The sequence below is a fragment of the Pristiophorus japonicus genome, chromosome 24, assembly GCF_044704955.1.
Source record: "Pristiophorus japonicus isolate sPriJap1 chromosome 24, sPriJap1.hap1, whole genome shotgun sequence".
Classification (NCBI taxonomy): Eukaryota; Metazoa; Chordata; class Chondrichthyes; family Pristiophoridae; genus Pristiophorus; species Pristiophorus japonicus.
This window is the reverse complement of record NC_092000.1, coordinates 1,636,119-1,657,098: the sequence shown is the minus strand read 5'-3', so window position 1 is coordinate 1,657,098 and position 20,980 is coordinate 1,636,119. Positions and strand designations below refer to the sequence as shown.

General features: G+C 47.4%; 2 protein-coding genes and 1 long non-coding RNA gene across 5 annotated transcripts in view; 2 read left to right on the top strand and 1 right to left on the bottom strand.

Annotated features, from left to right (window-relative positions):
- Nucleotides 1–20,980, top strand: part of yju2b (YJU2 splicing factor homolog B) — a 117,163-nt gene that overhangs the window by 59,685 nt on the left and 36,498 nt on the right. The window lies entirely within an intron of this gene.
- Nucleotides 1–20,980, bottom strand: part of LOC139237873 (uncharacterized) — a 257,619-nt gene that overhangs the window by 217,393 nt on the left and 19,246 nt on the right. The window lies entirely within an intron of this gene.
- Nucleotides 1–20,980, top strand: part of s1pr2 (sphingosine-1-phosphate receptor 2) — an 84,590-nt gene that overhangs the window by 59,643 nt on the left and 3,967 nt on the right. The gene's annotated exons all lie outside the window — the stretch shown is intronic.

Sequence of the window (20,980 nt, the reverse complement as noted above, 5' to 3'; positions counted from 1 at the left end):
ACTCCCTCCCTGCCAGCGACGTCCACATCCCGAGAATGAATTCATGCAGGGCAGGGGCTAGGATTGGGGTTGGAGTTGCTTTGCTGATTAAATGGTTAAAATCCATAATATTGTCAATGCTGAATGGGGCAGAGGATCACAGGGGGATAAATGGGCACTCGTGGAAAAACTCAAGCTATTCAAAGGCTGGATCTGTGTTATCCGAACTTTAACCCCTCCTGCAGCCTCCGACCCCTGATGTTGGCCCTCCGCACTCTTTGGACCACTTGTAGAATGCCTCCCATAAGTGGTTAATCCCACTGTCTGAGAGTGACCGTCACTTGCCTGATCCCAGAAGGATAATTCACTCACGGGAAAGGCGGGGAGACCAGCTCAGATATTACCGGGGGTGGAGTTTGAACCCAAGCCTCTGCCTCATGAAAGCTTTGTCACTGGCACCTGTGCAACATCACCACACTAGTCAAAACAGAATTATCAGCTGCCGCCATTAACCACAAAGCTTTTAAAACTCGGGTCTCGTGTGTGGTTTTATCATCTCGAGCAAGTCTCCAGTGTCACTTGTGATCTGAATCCACCTGTGTGATTCAGATGTGGGTGGTGAATCTCCGATTGAATGGGATACATGGGAAGAATTTCCTTTCCCTACTCCAAGCATCTTATGGTGTTGTGTCTCCTCAACCTGCTCAGCAAGATCTCTAAATCTACAGCTCCTCTCTCCTCCTCCTCTGTGAGTGGCCTTCACCTCTGCCTGCTCTCTTGCTGCCAGCAAGCCCCCCCCCCTCCCCCCGTGTTCTCTTCAATCACTTTGTGTTGTCACTGGGATAACGATGGGGCAGTGTGTCGAGTTGAACACACTCTACCATGGACTAGCAGACATGGAGTGGCATGTCCACTTTCCCAACAATCTTGGTCATACCACCGAGAGAGACGGCAATCAAAGATTGGAGACTGGGTCACCCTGGGCTAGTGCTGATAATATTGTTAAGGTACACTTTGCCAATCTGCCCCCAACATAAATCAGACAAGCGAGAGCATCTCCGACCACTCCTGCCAGGTTGCCTGTGACTGGGAGTAGCAGGTAGACCTGCCTGTGCCAGTCACTCTGCTCAGCGTTAGAAACATAGAAATTTACAGCACAGAAGGAGGCCATTTCAGCCCATTGTGTCCGCGCCGGCCGACAAAGAGCCACACGGTCCTCGGTCAGCAACCCTGAAGGTTACATATAAACCTATGAACAATGGTGGACAGGTAGAGCATCCGATCCAACCAGTCCGCCCCACACAACTGCGATACCCCATGCACCGCAACATTTTACACTCCACCCCACCCGGAGCCATGTGATCTCCTGGGAGAGGCAAAAAAAACAGATAAAAACCCAGGCCAATTGGAGAAAATAATCTGGGAAAATTCCTCTCCGACCCATCCAGGCGATCGAAACTAGTCCAGGAGATCACCATGGCCGTATTCGATTCCCTGAAGTACTTACCATCATATCTGCACCCGCCAACAAAAGGTCATCCAGTCTAATCCCAATTACCAGCTCTAGGTCCATAACCCTGCAGGTTACTGCACTTTAAGTGCCCATCCAAGCACCTTTTTAAAAGTGGTGAGGGTTTCTGCATCCACCATCCTTCCAAGCAGTGCGTTCCAGATCCCCACAACCCTCTGCGTAAAGAAGCCCCCCCTCAAATCCGCTCTAAATCTTCCAACAACCACCTTAAAACTATGCCCCCTCGTAATAGACCCCTCCACCAATGGAAATAGGCCCTTACTATCCACTAAAATTTTATACACTTCAATGAGGTCTCCTCTCAGCTTCTTCTGTTCCAATGAGAACAAACCCAGCCTATCCAATCTGTCCTCATAACTAAGATTCTCCATTCCAGGCAGCATCCTGGTAAATCTCCTCTGCACCCTCTCTAGTGCAATCACGTCCTTCCTATAATACGGTGACCAGAACTGCATGCAGTACTCCAGCTGTGGCCTAACCAAAGTATTATACAATTTAAGTAAACCTCCCTGCTCTTATATTCTATGTCTCGGTCAATAAAGGAAAGCATTCCGTATGCCTTCTTCACCACCTTATCCACCTGGCCTGCTACTTTCAGGGATCTGTGGACAAGCACTCCAAGGTCATAGAAACATAGAAAATAGGTGCAGGAGCAGGCCATTCAGCCCTTCTAGCCTGCACCGCCATTCAACGAGTTCATGGCTGAACATGAAACTTCAGTACCCACTTCCTGCTTTCACGCCATACCCCTTGATCCCCCGAGTAGTAAGGACTTCATCTAACTCCCTTTTGAATATATTTAGTGAATTGGCCTCAACTACTTCCTGTGGTAGAGAATTCCACAGGTTCACCACTCTCTGGGGGAAGAAGTTTCTCCTTATCTCGGTCCTAAATGGCTTACCCCTTATCCTTAGACTGTGACCCCTGGTTCTGGACTTCCCCAACATTGGGAACATTCTTCCTGCATCCAACCTGTCCAAACCCGTCAGAATTTTAAACGTTTCTATGAGGTCCCCTCTCACTCTTCTGAACTCCAGTGAATACAAGCCCAGTTGATTCAGTCTTTCTTGATAGGTCAGTCCCACCATGCCGGGAATCAGTCTGGTGAATCTTCGCTGCACTCCCTCAACAGCAAGTATGTCCTTCCTCAAGTTAGGAGACCAAAACTGTACACAATACTCCAGGTGTGGCCTCACCAAGGCCCTGTACAACTGTAGCAACACCTCCCTGCCCCTGTACTCAAATCCCCTCGCTATGAAGGCCAACATGCCATTTGCTTTCTTAACCGCCTGCTGTACCTGCATGCCAACCTTCAATGACTGATGTACCATGACACCCAGATCTCGTTGCACCTTCCCTTTTCCTAATCTGTCACCATTCAGATAATAGTCTGTCTCTCTGTTTTTACCACCAAAGTGGATAACCTCACATTTATCCACATTATACTTCATCTGCCACGCATTTGCCCACTCACCTAACCTATCCAAGTCACTCTGTAGCCTCATAGCATCCTCCTCGCAGCTCACACTGCCACCCAACTTAGTGTCATCCGCAAATTTGGAGATACTACATTTAATCCCCTCGTCTAAATCATTAATGTACAATGTAAACAGCTGGGGCCCCAGCACAGAACCCTGCGGTACCCCACTAGTCACTGCCTGCCATTCCGAAAAGTACCCATTTACTCCTACTCTTTGCTTCCTGTCTGACAACCAGTTCTCAATCCACGTCAGCACACTACCCCCAATCCCATGTGCTTTAACTTTGCACGTTAATCTCCTGTGTGGGACCTTGTCGAAAGCCTTCTGAAAGTCCAAATATACCACATCAACTGGTACTCCTTTGTCCACTTTATTGGAAACATCCTCAAAAAATTCCAGAAGATTTGTCAAGCATGATCTCCCTTTTACAAATCCATGCTGACTTGGACCTATCATGTCACCATTTTCCAAATGCGCTGCTATGACATCCTTAATAATTGATTCCATCATTTTACCCACTACTGAGGTCAGGCTGACCGGTCTATAATTCCCTGCTTTCTCTCTCCCTCCTTTTTTAAAAAGTGGGGTTACATTGGCTACCCTCCACTCGATAGGAACTGATCCAGAGTCAATGGAATGTTGGAAAATGACTGTCAATGCATCCGCTATTTCCAAGGCCACCTCCTTAAGTACTCTGGGATGCAGTCCATCAGGCCCTGGGGATTTATCGGCCTTCAATCCCATCAATTTCCCCAACACAATTTCCCGACTAATAAAGATTTCCCTCAGTTCCTCCTCCTTAATAGACCCTCTGACCACTTTTATATCCGGAAGGTTGTTTGTGTCCTCCTTAGTGAATACTGAACCAAAGTACTTGTTCAATTGGTCTGCCATTTCTTTGTTCCCCGTTATGACTTCCCCTGATTCTGACTGCAGGGGACCTACGTTTGTCTTTACTAACCTCTTTCTCTTTACATACCTATAGAAACTTTTGCAATCCGCCTTAATGTTCCCTGCAAGCTTCTTCTCGTACTCCATTTTCCCTACCCTAATCAAACCCTTTGTCCTCCTCTGCTGAGTTCTAAATTTCTCCCAGTCCCCAGGTTCGCTGCTATTTCTGGCCAATTTGTATGCCACTTCCTTGGCTTTAATACTATCCCTGATTTCCCTAGATAGCCACGGTTGAGCCACCTTCCCTTTTTTATTTTTATGCCAGACAGGAATGTACAATTGTTGTAATTCATCCATGCGTTCTCTAAATGTCTGCCATTGCCCATCCACAGTCAACCCCTTAAGTATCATTAGCCAATCTATCTTAGCCAATTAATGCCTCATACCTTCAAAGTTACCCTTCTTTAAGTTCTGGACCATGGTCTCTGAATTAACTGTTTCATTCTCCATCCTAATGCAGAATTCCACCATATTATGGTCACTCTTCCCCAAGGGGCCTCGCACAATGAGATTGCTAATTAATCCTCTCTCATTACACAACACCCAGTCTAAGATGGCCTCCCCCCTAGTTGGTTCCTCGACATATTGGTCTAGAAAACCATCCCTTATGCATTCCAGGAAATCCTCCTCCACCGTATTGCTTCCAGTTTGGCTAGCCCAATCTATGTGCATATTAAAGTCACCCATTATAACTGCTGCACCTTTATTGCATGCACTCCTAATTTCCTGTTTGATGCCCTCCCCAACATCACTACTACTGTTTGGAGGTCTGTACACAACTCCCACTAACGATTTTTGCCCTTTAGTGTTCTGCAGCTCTACCCATATAGATTCCACATCATCCAAGCTAATGTCTTTCCTAACTATTGCATTAATCTCCTCTTTAACCAGCAATGCTACCCCACCTTCTTTTCCTTTTATTCTATCCTTCCTGAATGTTGAATACCCCTGGATGTTGAGTTCCCAGCCCTGATCATCCTGGAGCCACGTCTCCGTAATCCCAATCACATCATATTTGCTAACATCTATTTGCACAATTAATTCATCCACCTTATTGCGGATACTCCTTGCATTAAGACACAAAGCCTTCAGGCTTGCTTTTTTAACACCCTTTGTCCTTTTAGAATTTTGCTGTACAGTGGCCCTTTTTGTTCTTTGCCTTGGGTTTCTCTGCCCTCCACTTTTCCTCATCTCCTTTCTGTCTTTTGCTTTTGCCTCCTTTTTGTCTCCCTCTGTCTCCCTGTATAGGTTCCCATCCCCCTGCAATATTAGTTTAACTCCTCCCCAACAGCACTAGCAAACACTCCCCCTAGGACATTGGTTCCGGACCTGCCCAGGTGCAGACCGTCCGGTTTGTACTGGTCCCACCTCCCCCAGAACCGGTTCCAATGCCCCAAGAATTTGAATCCCTCCCTGCTGCACCACTGCTCAAGCCATGTATTCATCTGCGCTATCCTGCGATTCCTACTCTGACTAGCACGTGGCACTGGTAGCAATCCCGAGATTACTACTTTTGAGGTCCTACTTTTTAATTTAGCTCCTAGCTCCTTAAATTCTTTTCGTAGGACCTCATCCCTTTTTTTACCTATGTCGTTGGTACCAATGTGCACCACGACAACTGGCTGTTCTCCCTCCCATTTCAGAATGTCCTGCAACCGCTCCGAGACATCCTTGACCCTTGCACCAGGGAGGCAACATACCATCCTGGAGTCTCGGTTGCGTCCGCAGAAACGCCTATCTATTCCCCTCACCATCGAATCCCCTATCACTATCGCGCTCCCACTCTTTTTCCTGCCCTCCTTTGCAGCAGAGCCACCTACAGTGCCATGAACTTGGCTGCTGCTGCCCTCCCCTGATGAGTCATCCTCCCCAACAGTACTCAAAGCAGTGTATCTGTTTTGCAGGGGGATGACCACAGGGGACTCCTGCACTATCTTTCTTGCACTGCTCTTCCTGTTGGTCTTCCATTCCCTATCTGGCTGTGGACCCTTCTCCTGCGGTAAGACCAACTCACTACACGTGATACTCACGTCATTCTCAGCATCGTGGATGCTCCAGAGTGAATCCACCTTCAGCTCCAATTCCACAACGCGGATCGTCAAGAGCTCGAGGCGGATACACTTCCCACACACGTAGTCGTCAGGGACACCGGAAGTGTCCCCGAGTTCCCACATGGTACAGGAGGAGCATATCACATGACCGAGCTCTCCTGCCATGTCTTAACCTTAGATACCCTTAAATTGGTAATAACAATGTTATAGTTCACTTACTGATATAAAAAATAAAAGAAAAGCTACTCACCAATCACCAGCCAATCACTTACCCCATTGGCTGTGACGTCACTTTTTGATTACTTTCTACTTCTATTTTGCTTTCTCTCCCGCTGTAGCTGCACCAGTACGCTGGCTCTCGATCTCCCGCTGGGCTTTTGACAGTTTTGACAGGTCCCTTTGTTTATCTACACTATTAAGTGGCCTACCGCTTAATGTGTATACCCTTTCCTTATTAGCCCTCCCCAAGTGCATCACCACACACTTCTCTGAATTAAATTCCATTTGCCACTGCTCTGCCCACCTGACCAGTAGATTGATATCCTCCTGCAGTCCATGACTTTCCTCTTCATTATCAACCACACAGCCAATGTTAGTGTTGTCTGCAAACTTCTCAATCATACTTCCTATATTCAAATCTAGATCATTGATATATACCACAAAAAGCAAGGGACCCTGCGGAACCCCACTGGAAACATCCTTCCAGTCACAAAAACATTCATCAACCATTACCCTTTGCTTCCTACCTTTAAGCCAATTTTGGAGCCAACTTGCCACTTTGCCCTGGATCCCATGGGCTTTAACCTTCGTGACCAGTCAACCATCAAAAGCCTTACTAAAGTCCATATATACTACATCGTACGCACTACCCTCATCGACCTTCCTGGTTACCTCCTCAAAAAATTCAATCTTTAAGAGCAAAGAGACTGTAGACATCAGTAGAGATACAGTCAGTAACACAGAGCGCTGGGGGAGGGGTTACTGAGTGACAGTGTGAGGGAGCTGGATTAACATCAGTACAGATACAGTCAGTAACACAGGGTGCTGGGGGAGAGGGGTTACTGAGTGACAGTGTGAGGGAGCTGGATTAACATCAGTACAGATACAGTCAGTAACACAGGGCGCTGGGGGAGAGGGGTTACTGAGTGACAGTGTGAGGGAGCTGGATTAACATCAGTACAGATACAGTCAGTAACACAGAGCGCTGGGGGAGGGGTTACTGAGTGACAGTGTGAGGGAGCTGGATTAACATCAGTACAGATACAGTCAGTAACACAGGGCGCTGGGGGAGAGGTGTTACTGAGTGACAGTGTGAGGGAGCTGGATTAACATCAGTACAGATACAGTCAGTAACACAGCGCTGGGGGAGAGGGGTTACTGAGTGACAGTGTGAGGGAGCTGGATTAACATCAGCACAGATACAGTCAGTAACACAGCGCTGGGGGAGAGGGGTTACTGAGTGACAGTGTGAGGGAGCTGGATTAACATCAGTACAGATACAGTCAGTAACACAGGGCGCTGGGGGAGAGGGGTTACTGAGTGACAGTGTGAGGGAGCTGGATTAACATCAGTACAGATACAGTCAGTAACACAGGCTGACACAGCACTGGGGAGAGGTGTTACTGAACCCAACAGTATTTGGGGAACAGTGGAGAATCTGGGAGTGCTGTGGGGATTGTATGATTTTATCCGTGTGAGTTTAATCATCTCCCTTACAGTCGGATGCAGTGATTCCTTCAATCCATTCCCTGTTGGTGCTGTTTAAACAAAACCTAGAAATGCTGCACAGGAGGATGGTGACAAAGTCTATCAGTGTGGTAACATTCCTGCGTGAGCTCGTCCTGAGGCTGACTCCCCTTCAGGATGGCAGCTCAACCATTCACTGACTTCTTTTCAAATAGCCCTGCTCAAGTGGAAAATAACAGTTTAAAAAGATTTGGGCTGTTTGGGTGGATGGAGGGTGTGCTGCAGTCTCCAAGTGGTAGGAATTGTTTACATTGTCCCGGTCAGGGTGACCTTGGGCAGTCTCCATCACATTCATAACCTTTCACTTCCCCTGTCTGAGTGGGATCCAATCCATGATGTGAATCAGGTTGTTATTCTCGTCTCTCTGAGGTTTAGTCATCGGTTAATTGATAAATAAAGAAATGGGGACTCATTGAGTAATCTCCTGACATGCAGCACCTGTCTGCGAGTGACAGCGGGAGCTTGCTAAGGACAGCCCACGTGTAATACCGGCTGACTGAGTGTACACACTGGCTTCACTCACCATTCTGTCAGTCCTGAGCCAGCAGTCCTTCCCAGTTAATAAGGCCAATACAGTGCCTGCCATTTGTTGGCAGTTTACCAGGTCCTGAGCTCCACCCAGACTCACATTATGTAATGTGAACTCCTCATTATCATAGGCAGTCCCTCGACCGAGGGTGACTTGCTTCCACACCAAAAGGAATGAGTGTGCAGATGTTTCAATGTCCAGTCCTGAACTCCAATTGAGGGGGTGGAAGATGCCTGTGTGTGGATTTTTTTAACGTGGGGTGACTGTTGCACACCAGCCACCACACGGGCTTGACAGATCCAGTGGCAAGGGTTAACCAGGACAACTGGAGACTTGCTCTGCTGCACGGACCCACGTACACATATCGCAGTGTGGGCTGGGCCCGTGCTGTCCCTGGGCCCTCGCCTCTTCAGGGTACCATACCCCATTTGCTGCACCTCTGCCATGATCTCTCACTGCACCGCCGCCACAAACATTCGCCGCTCCTCCGCGATCACTCACTGAATCTCAGCCACGATCCCTCACCGCGAGTAGCGCGGGCCCCTGGAACTTTGTGGGCCAACCCGACCTACTCCAAGTGTGTGACACCTTCGAGGTGGGTGACGTCACACAGCAGCTGGCCAGATACTCCCCGCTGATCCCAGATTCAAAGGAAGTGTTTCTCCACAGAACGGAGGGAGTGGGATAGGCTCCCAGATAAAGCAGCCAACACTGAGTCATCAAACAGCTGGGTAGGAAAGGCACGGAGAGGTCCGTACAGACCAACGATGCAATGCACGAGCATTCCTGGGACACTGCAAGAGTCTTGTCAAGGAAGGTATTTGATCAGGATGGAAAGTTAAGCAAAAATTCTGATCAATTATTCGGGAGCAGTGAGAACATTTATCAGACTTTTCCTCAGAAGAATGTTAAGTAGCAGTAGGATAGACTGCAGTGCGTGTGGTTTGTGGAGGAGATCGGCTGAGCAACCGTGGGTCGTTTTCTGATGTTACTGTGATGATTGGTTCTGATCTTACTATCGCTCTGATCTGAGCAAGGGTCTTTCAGTCAACTGAGCATGTGTCTCTATAACCTGACTGCGTGGCGATGTTTCTCGGTGTAACATGAGTGCTATTCCAACGCTCTCCTGGTCGGCCTTCCATCTTCCACACTCTATAAACTTCAGCTCTTCCAAATCTCTGCTGCCCATGTCCTAACTCGCACCAAGTCCCTTCACCCATCACCCTTGTGCTCGCTGACCAACATCTTACATTTAAAATTCTCATCCTTGTGTTCAAATCCCTCCATGGCTTCGCCCTCCCTATCTCTCTAATCCCCTCCAGCCCCACTACCCCCCGAGATCTCTAATCCCCTCCAGCCCCACTACCCCCCGAGATCTCTAATCCCCTCCAGCCCCACTACCCCCCCGAGATCTCTCTAATCCCCTCCAGCCCCACTACCCCCCCGAGATCTCTAATCCCCTCCAGCCCCACTACCCCATTGAGATCTCTCTAATCCCCTCCAGCCCCACTACCCCCCCGAGATCTCTAATCCTTTCCAGCCCCACTACCCCACTGAGATCTCTCTAATCCCCTCCAGCCCCACTACCCCCCCGAGATCTCTAATCCCCTCCAGCCCCACTACCCCCCGAGATCTCTAATCCCCTCCAGCCCCACTACCCCACTGAGATCTCTCTAATCCCCTCCAGCCCCACTACCCCCCCCCCGAGATCTCTAATCCCCTCCAGCCCCACTACCCCCCCGAGATCTCTAATCCCCTCCAGCCCCACTACCACCCGAGATCTCTAATCCCCTCCAGCCGCACTACCCCCCGAGATCTCTAATCCCCTCCAGCCCCAGTACCCCACTGAGATCTCTCTAATCCCCTCCAGCCCCACTACCCCCCCCCGAGATCTCTAATCTCCTCCAGCCCCACTACCCCCCCGAGATCTCTAATCCCCTCCAGCCCCACTACCCCCCGAGATCTCTAATCCCCTCCAGCCCCACTACCCCACTGAGATCTCTCTAATCCCCTCCAGCCCCACTACCCCCCGAGATCTCTAATCCCCTCCAGCCCCACTACCCCCCCCCCCGAGATCTCTAATCCCCTCCAGCCCCACTACCCCCCGAGATCTCTGCGTCCTCCAGTTCTGGCCCTCCTGAGGTTCCCCGATTTTATTCGCTGCACCGTTGGTGGCCATGCCTGATGTGGTTTGGTGTCAATGTTGTTTGATAATGGCTCCTGGGACGTTTGGCTACGTTCAAGATGCTATATAAATGCGAGTTTATGCCTGCACCACTCGTTTGTTGAGGCTCTTTGGATCACAACCTAAATGTCTCGGTTGCACTCGGTCTGTGGTGTGAAGTGACATTAATCACCCAGAGCCGGAGACACTTCAGTGATGAGTAAGCTACTTTTCTAAATGTCGTGAACAATGTGACGACCAAGTTGAAAGGCAGACGGCTTCACAATGACTATTATAAACATATTGTACATGTATTAAAGCACATTCGAAACCTCCAGAGACAAAGAGAAAAACTCTGAAACCTGCAAATCTGAAATAAAAGCAAAGAAGTTGTGTTAAACTTGTAGAGAACCTTGGTTAGATCATGCTGGCTTCTGGTCTCCATATTATAAAAAGGGCTCACAACCTAAATGTTTCGGTCACACTCAGACTGTGCTGTGAAGTGACATTAATCACCTGCAGCCGGAGAAAATGTAACAACTATTTACAGGGATGATACCAGAACTGAGGTACAGTATTACCTCTATCAGGAAAGATTGAACAAGCCAGGGCTCTTTACTATAGAAGAGAGAAGAATGAGGGGAGACCTGATAGCGTCTTTAAGATTATGAAATGGTTCGATAGGATACACGTAGAGAAGATGTTTCCACTTGTCAAGCAGAACAGAACTAGGGTCATAAATAGAAAATAAGTCACTAATAAATCCAATCGGGAATTCGGGAGAAAGTTCTTTACCCGTCCGGAGGAGACGTTAAATCGAGGCCCAGTCTGCCCCCTCAGGCTCCCATGGCACTATTTTGAAGAAGAGCAGGGGAGTTATGCCCGGTGTCATAAGAACATAAGAATTAGGAACAGGAGTAGGCCATCTAGTCCCTCAAGCCTGCTCCGCCATTCAACAAGATCATGGCTGATCTGGCCGTGGACTCAGCTCCACTTACCCGGCCGCTCCCCGAAACCCTTAATGGTTAAAAATCTATCTATCTCTGATTTGAATACATTCAATGCACTAGCCTCAACTGCTTCCCTGGGCAGAGAATTCCACAGATTCACAACCCTCTGGGAGAAGAAATTCCTTCTCAACACGGTTTTAAATTGGCTCCCCCGTACTTTGAGGCTGTGCCCCCTAGTTCTAGTCTCCCCAACCAGTGGAAACAACCTCTCTGCCTCTATCTTGTCTATCCCTTTCATTATTTTGATTGTTTCTATAAGATCACCCCTCATCCTTCTCAACTCCAATGAGTAAAGACCCAGTCTACTCAATCTATCATCATAAGGTAACCCCCTCATCTCTGGTATCAGCCGAGTGAATCGTCTCTGTACCCCCTCCAAAGCTAGTATATCCTTCCTTAAGAAAGGTGACCAAAACTGCACGCAGTACTCCAGGTGTGGCCTCACCAATACCCTGTACAGTTGCAGCAGGACCTCCCTGCTTTTGTACTCCATCCCTCTCGCAATGAAGGCCAACATTCCATTCGCCTTCCTGATTACCTGCTGCACCTGCAAACTAACCTTTTGGGATTCATGCACAAGGACCCCCAGGTCCCTCTGCACCGCAGCATGTTGTAATTTCTCCCCATTCAAATAATATTCCCTTTTACTGTTTTTTATTTCCCAAGGTGGATGACCTCACATTTTCCGACATTGTATTCCATCTGCCAAACCTTAGCCCATTCGCTTAACCTATCTAAATCTCTTTGAAGCCTCTGAGTCCTCTACACTACCCGCTTTCCCACTAATCTTTGTGTCATCTGCAAATTTTGTTACACTACACTCTGTCCCCTCTTCCAGGTCATCTATGTATATTGTAAACAGTTGTGGTCCCAGCACTGATCCCTGTGGCACACCACTAACCACCGATTTCCAACCTGAAAAGGACCCATTTATCCAGACTCTCTGCTTTCTATTAGCCAGTCAATTCTCTATCCATGCTAATACATTTCCTCTGACTCCGCGTACCTTTATCTTCTGCAGTAACCTTTTGTGTGGCGCCTTATCGAATGCCTTTTGGAAATCTAAATATACCACATCCATCGGTATACCTCTATCCACCATGCTCATTATATCCTCAAAGAATTCCAGTAAATTAGTTAAACATGATTTCCCCTTCATGAATCCATGTTGCGTCTGCTTGATTGCACTATTCCTATCTAGATGTCCCGCTATTTCTTCCTTAATGATAGCTTCAAGCATTTTCCCCACTACAGATGTTAAACTAACCGGCCTATAGTTACCTGCCTTTTGTCTGCCCCCTTTTTTAAACGGAGGCGTTACATTAGCTGCTCTCCAATCCGCTGGTACCTCCCCAGAGTCCAGAGAATTTTGGTAGATTATAACGAATGCATCTGCTATAACTTCCGCCATCTCTTTTAATACCCTGGGATGCATTTCATCAGGACCAGGGGACTTGTCTACCTTGAGTCCCATTAGCCTGTCCAGCACTACCCCCCTAGTGATAGTGATTATCTCAAGGTCCTCCCTTCCCACATTCCTGTGACCAGTAATTTTTGGCTTGGTTTTTGTGTCTTCCAATGTAAAGACCGAAGCAAAATAATTGTTTAAGGTCTCAGCCATTTCCACATTTCCCATTATTAAATCCCCTTTCTCATCTTCGAAGGGACCAACATTTACTTTAGTCACTCTTTTCCGTTTTATATATCGGTAAAAGCTTTTACTATCTGTTTTTATGTTTTGCGCAAGTTTACTTTCGTAATCTATCTTTCCTTTCTTTATTGCTTTCTTAGTCATTCTTTGCTGTCGTTTAAAATTTTCCCAATCTTCTAGTTTCCCACTAACCTTGGCCACCTTATATGCATTGGTTTTTAATTTGATACTCTCCTTTATTTCCTTGGTTATCCACGGCTGGTTATCCCTTCTCTTACCGCCCTTTTTCACTGGAATATATTTTTGTTGAGCACTATGAAAGAGCTCCTTAAAAGTCCTCCACTGTTCCTAAATAGTGTCACCGTTTAGTCTGTGTTCCCAGTCTACTTTAGCCAACTCTGCCCGCATCCCACTGTAGTCCTCTTTGTTTAAGCATAGTACGCTCGTTTGAGACACTACTTCCTCACCCTCAATCTGTATTACAAATTCAACCATACTGTGATCACTCATTCCAAGAGGATCTTTTACTAGGAGATCATTTATTATTCCTGTCTCCTTACACAGGACCAGATCTAAGATAGCTTGCTCCCTTGTAGGTTCTGTAACATACTGTTCTAAGAAACAATCCCGTATGCATTATATGAATTCCTCCTCAAGGCTATCCCGTGCGATTTGATTTGACCAATCGATATGTAGGTTAAAATCCCCCATGATTACTGCCGTTCCTTTTTCACATGCCTCCATTATTCCCTTGATTATTGTCCGCCCCACCGTGAAGTTATTATTTGGGGGCCTATAAACTACGCCCACCAGTGACTTTTTCCCCTTACTATCTCTAATCTCCACCCACAATGATTCAACATTTTGTTCATTAGAGCCAATATCGTCTCTCACAACTGCCCTGATATCATCCTTTATTAACAGAGCTACCCCACCTCCTTTCCCTTCTTGTCTATCTTTCTGAATTGTCAGATACCACTGTATGTTTAATTCCCAGTCTTGGCCACTCTGCAACCACGTTTCAGTAATGGCCACCAAATCATACCCATTTGTAATGATTTGTGCCGTCAACTCATTTACTTTATTTCGAATGCTGCGTGCGTTTAGGTAGAGTGTTTTAATACTAGTTTTTAAACCATGATTTTTAGTTTTGACCCCTCCTGCAGCCCCTTTATATTCATACATATTGTCCCTTCCTATCACCGTGTGGTTTACACTTACCCCAGTGCTACTCCGCTCTGTTGCCTCCTGCCTTTTGCATTCTTTCTTGGGGTCCTGTTCATCTGAGCTCTCACCCACTCTAACTAGCTCAGAGCCTTCTCCTGGGTTCCGAATACTCCTTGCATTGAGGCACTGAGCTTTCAGGCTTGCCTTTTTATTACACTTTGACCCTTTAGAATTTTGCTGTACAGTGGCCCCCTGCCATATTAGTTTAACTCCTCCCCAACAGCACTAGCAAACACTCCCCCTAGGACATTGGTTCCGGTCCTGCCCAGGTGCAGACCGTCCGGTTTGAACTGGTCCCACCTCCCCCAGAACCGGTTCCAATGCCCCAGGAATTTGAATCCCTCCCTGCTGCACCACTGCTCAAGCCACGTATTCATCTGAGCTATCCTGCGATTCCTATTCTGGCTAGCACGTGGCACTGGTAGCAACCCCGAGATTACTCCTGGGGCCAATATTTATCCCTCAATCAACATAAAAAAACAGATTATCTGGTCATTATCTGTGTGTGGGAGCTTGCTGTGCACAAATTGGCTGCCGCGTTTCCCACATTACAACAGTGACCACACGCCAAAGGTTTGAGACACCTGCTGGTCTATTTAAATGCAACTCTTTCTTTCAGAGCGTAGTTACAATATGGAAGGTGCTGTCACAGGGAGTGGTTGAGGTGAATAGCACGGATGCATTTAAGAGGAAGCTGGAGAAGTACATGAGAGGAGGCTTATATGGAGTCAATATTGTCCCGGACAAGTGGCCTGTTACTGTGCTGTAAACTCTATGTAATAAATTGCTGGTCATAGATGGCATCGCCGCCAGTATCTGAGTGAGAATGGCAGAGACAGGATCACCATCCCTCTTGGGAAAGGCCAAGATCACTGCCCCGCTCGGGAAAGGCCAGAATCACTGCCCCGCTCGGGAAAGGCCAGAATCACTGCCCCGCTCGGGAAAGGCCAGAATCACTGCCCCGCTCGGGAAAGGCCAGAATCACTGCCCCGCTCGGGAAAGGCCAGAATCACTGCCCCGCTCGGGAGCAGACAGCTATCAGTTACAGCCACAAGGAGGCAGCTGATGGATTTATTAGTAAGGTGGCTTTAAAATACACTCATCTCATTTGATTAGAACCCGGCAGGTTTCTGAAAATCTTTGTAGAATTCTGCTTCATTGTGGCTCAGTTTGTCCTGCTAGAAACTGAGCTACTCTGCCCTGGCCACCAACGTCTCAGTTGGTCTGCAATTCAGGGACGTTGTAAGAACACAGTAGCCCATGCTGTGCCTGCCCTGGGAGTGTTTGATTGAACATGAAGCATAAAGAGGGGGAATATTAAGTGGAAGCTCTCATCCTGAACATAAAAATTAAATTGAGTCCATTCCTAAACACACGCTGTACTCTTGGGACTGATGGGCGTGCGTTTTGTTGAGTAAAGTTGTGTGTCTTTAATCAGAAAGTTAAGGGAAGGTGTTAGTTGTTGTCAGGAAATCTGGAGTGCTAACTATTAACTTGTAGTAAATACACTGCTGGGCATCCTGTCGAAGGGATTGAGCGAATGTTGGCAAGGGCCCACGGTAATGAAGACAAACAGTTCGAGCGGAGAAAACGCAGACTTTACCCCAGAACACAGACTTTGAGCTAGCCCAGTTAATCATAGTTCAATTCAGTAAAGTCACAGGAGATAGGAATGTCCAGGACTGAGAGAGAACACCAGCACACCTGACTGGTCCAGTATGGAGGAAATAGACCCCTCTTGCACCCTGCCAACAGGGTTTTGCCAGGTACCTATCTAACTCACCCCTGAACATGCTGATCCAGTAACTCAAAGCTTGCACTGGCTGGTTATTCCATATTCTCGCTCCCTCTGCATAAAATAGTTAAGTTTCACCTTCTAAGCTGTTGTAGACCTGAGACTGTGTTAAATATATCTTGTCTATATTCTTTAACTTCTTGAACATGTCAATAAGGCCATCCCTGCACCTTCTCTTCTCCTGTGTAAATATTCCCACTTCTGCAGCCCCTCCCTGCAGTGCCTAATCCCAGTGTCTCAAATCTCGCTGCTATGTCACGCCCTGTAGAATAATAGCCAGCTCCTTCCACTTCCAAACACTCTTTGCTTCCTCCCCTCTTCACCAGTTTCTGGTCCTGTTCAGATCACCGTGCCTTCGAACCATGTGGGCTGATCTGTGTGCGTTTTATCAAAAGCTTTGCTGGAATCTAACTAAACATTACTCTCTGAACTCCCCCTGTCCACATGGCTTGTTAGTTCTTAAAGAAATTCCAAGAGATTTGTCAGCCCACTTGCATCCAACACATTCCAGCTTGATTAAATCCAGTCCACCTCACCCCAGCTCACACCTTTAAAGAAAGACTTGCATTTATAAAGCGCCTTTCACAACCTCAGGATGTCCCAAAGCGCCTTACAGCCAATGAAGTACTGTTGGAGTGTAGTCACTGTTATAATGTGGGAAACGCAGCAGGCAATTTGCACACAGCAAGCTCCCACAAACAGCAATGTGATAATGAGCAGATAATGTGTTTGTGATGTTGGTTGGAATGAACGCACAGGGGTAAGCCCAGCAACAAGGGAATTTCAGTAATGTAGTGAAGCAAAGGTCGTTCAGGGTTGGAAGCATTTAGAATTTTACAGAGGAGAGAAGGAGAAAGTGATCTGGTGAAGCTGCTCAATATATTCAGTGATTATAACAGCACCACTTCCCCCGGCCAGACATGGAAAAGCTGGGACCCCACTGATGAGGCGTTCCGTGGACATGAGGCTAACCACCGCCCTGTCCAGTCGGTGCTGCATTGAGCATCAGCTGCATGGGGTGAAGCTGCTGTGTGTCTGGGACTATCACTGGGGCACTGCACAAAGTCACTCCCAGGCTGCAGGCCCGACAGATGATCAACCAGCGTATCCCGGCTCAGACGGGACGGGACGGGACGGGAGCTGAACTTCCCAAGTGTCACTTACCCAAAAACAACAGTGCCCTCAGTGCAGGCGGCTGAGATCGACGTCACACAGGATGAGCAAGCAGCAGAGTGGAAGTTCCCAGCGTGACATTTAACTGTAAGCAGCATTCTTGACGTCAGAATGAAAATGTTTAAAAAATCCAGTGAGATCATCTGCCTGTGGCCAATGTAAAATAAATGTTCCCTGATGTTTGGGTTGGTTTTGCCATACTGCCATTTCTATCCAGGAGGAGGGCAGGAGGGTGCTGGCAAGACCAGGCCTTGTTCCCTGGCACACATAGACACATGTGACCACAGCTGCCAGCTGGCACATCATGCTGACTGGCTGACTGGCACAAGCACATGTTGTACAGTGAGTATCGTGCAGGCAACCCTTGGCCACCACACTGACCAAAACTCCAAACCAGCGGAAGTGCTGATTAAAGTCAATGGAACGGGCAGAGTCTTAGAAAAATAGTTTTTTAAAATGTTATTCATTGAGTTACATCGAGTCTACAGCACAGAGACAGGCCATTCAGCCCAACTGGTCCATTTATGCTCCACACTATCTCCTCCCACCCCTCGTCATCTCACCCTATCAGCATATCCCTCTATTCCTTTCTCCCTCAGGTGTTTATCGAGCTTCCCCTTAGATACATCGATACTATTCACCTCAACCACTTCCTGTGGCAGCGAGTTCCACATTCTCACCGCTCTCTGGGTAAAGACATTTCGACTGAATTCCCCATTGGGTTTATTAGTGACTGTCTTATATTGATGGCCTCTAGTTCTGGTCTTCCCCACAAGTGGAAACATCCTCTCTACATCGATCCTATCAAACACTTTCATCACCTTAAAGACCTCCATCAGTTCACCCCTCAGCATTCTCTTCTAGAGAAAAGAGCCCCATTCATGAAGAGAATGTACAAACAGAATCTAATGAAGCACAGACCCAGAGAGAGGGACCCGGGGGGGGGGGGGGGAGGGAGGAGGGAGGGAGGGAGAGAGGGAGAGAGGGAGAGAGGGAGAGAGGGAGGGAGAGAGGGAGAGAGGGAGAGGGAGAGACACAGACCCGGGGAGGTGGGGGAAGAGAGAGAGAGAGACCCCCAGTCTGGTGAACCTTCGTTGCACTCCCTCCATGGCAAGTATATCCTTCCTTAGATAAGGAGACCAGAACTGTACACAATATTCCAGGTGTGGTCTCACCAGGGCCCTATATAATTGCAGTAAAACGTCTTTACTCTTATACTCAAATCCACTTGCTGTATCTGCAGGTTAACTTTCAGTGATTGGTGTACAAGGAACCCAGGTCCCTCTGAACACCAACATTTCCCAATCTCTCACCGTTTAAAAAATACTCTGCTTTTCTAATTTTCCTACCAAAGTGGATAACTTCGCATTTCTCCACATTATATTCCATTTGCCATGTTCTTGCCCACTCACTCAGCCTGTTTATAATCTCTTTACATCCTCCTCACAACTCACTTTTCTACCTAGCTTTGTATCGTCAGCAAACTTGGATACGTTACACTCGGTTCCCTTATCTACGTCATCGATCCAGATTGTGAATACTGGGGCCCAAGCACTAATCCTTGCGGCACCCCACTAGTTACAGGCTGCCAACTTGAACATTGCCCGTTTATTTCTACTCTCTCTCTTCTGTCCTTAACCAATCCTCAATCCATGACAATATATTGAGGATTGGTTAATGGACAGAAAATAGAGAATAGGAATAAAAGGGTTATTTTTGTGTTTGCAGGCTGTAACTAGTGGGGTGCCCAATTCTGTGTAATAACCTCTTGTGTGGGCATCTTACCAAATGCTTTCAGGTCCATGGGATTGTTGGCTTTTAGTCCCATTAATTTCTCCAGTACTATTTCCTTACTAATACTCATTTCTTTCAGTTCCTCGTTCTCACTAGGCTCTTAGCTTCTCTCTATTTCTGAAATGTTTTTTGTGTCTTCTGTGAAGATGGATACAAAGTATTTGTTGGTAATGTCTCTGTCAGTTCCTTATTCCCCGTTATAATTTCTCCTGTCTCAGCCTGTAGGGGACCCACGTTTACTTTCGCTAATCTCTTTTTTTCTTACATACCTAAAGAAGCTTTTACAATCGGTCCAGTGACTTACCCAAGTGGCTGTGTGAGCCTACACTGTGAGTGGGACACCACAGTCCTCACCTCATCCCCTGCCGCACATTTGTACTTCTCAACAGTGCTGCAGAAAGTGCTGGCCTCTCCTTCCTAACCCAGCGATATGGAGAGCAGTGTGGCACTCCCGTGGAGTTGCACTATCTCTGCGCAGACCAGGGTGAACGCTGGGGCCTTCTGACCTGTCTCTCTCTGTCCCACACTGGTTCTGTGACTTGCTGCAGGGATATGCTATTTTTTTTAACATTTAAACAAAAAACACAGAAAACTGTGATCTTTAGTTTCACTTTGATTCTAAGTAACTGAATAAATCAGTCAACTTCCTGATAGAGGAATGATTTACCAGAAATTCAAAAATACTAATGATGAACTAATTATAACTCAGACTCAGCTGTGAGGCAGGGTTGGGGACGAAAAGATGCAGATACAGGAGGAGTGTGGGGCGTCAGGCTCCCTCTGACGTTTTGTTTTGCGGAAAGTATTACTCAGCAGCTGAGTTTGCCAGTAATTTGTGATCGGATAGATCGCGAGCGAGTGAGTAATCTTCTTACATCACCCCTTTTGATGCTCAGTGTGATTTGCCTTCTGACTTTCTGTTTATCTTTCCCGCCCCCCCCCTCGCTGACGGAGGGGGGAGAGTTTTAGCAAAGGTCCATTCAGTAACTAGCAACACCCCAAGGGTGATGGTTCCGCCCCGATCGGGGCTCAGTTACTGAGCCCCCCCCCCAGTGGCGAGGGATGAAGCAGACAAAGCCCAAAGGGCTCCCGCCCCTGCGAGTCAGCCCCAGTCAACGTGCTGACTTCGGCAGATGGAGTATAATGTCGGAAAGTGTGAGGTCATGCACTTTGGCAGAAAAAAATCAGAGCAAGTTATTATTTAAATGGAGAAAGATTGCAAAGTGCTGCAGTACAGCGGGACCTGGGGGTTACTTGTGCATGAAACACAAAGGGATAGTATGTAGGTACAGCAAGTGATCAGGAAGGCCAATGGAATCTTGGCCTTTATTGTAAAGGGGATGGAGTATAAAAGCAGGGATATACAAGGTATTGGTGAGGCCACACCTGGAGTACTTCGTGCAGTTTTGGTTTCCATATTTACGAAAGGATATACTTGCTTTGGAGGCAGTACAGAGAAGGTTCACTCGGTTGATTCCGGGGATGAGGGGGTTGACTTATGAGGAAATGTTGAGGAGGTTGGGCCTCTACTCATTGGAATTCAGAAGAATGAGAGGTGATCTTATCAAAACGTATAAGATTATGAGGGGGCTCGACAAGGTGGATGCAGAGAGGATGGTTCCATTGATGGGGGAGACTAGAACTAGGGGGCATAATATTAGAATAAGGGGCTGCCCATTTAAAACTGAGATGAGGAGAAATTTCTTCTCTCAGAGGGTTGTAAATCTGAGGAATTCGCTGCCTCAGAGAGCTGTGGAAGCTGCGACATTGAATAAATTTAAGACAGAAATAGACAGTTTCTTAATCGATAAGGGGATAAGGGGTTATGGGGAGCGGGCAGGGAAGTGGAGCTGAGTCCATGATCAGATCAGCCATGATCGTATTGAATGGCGGAGCAG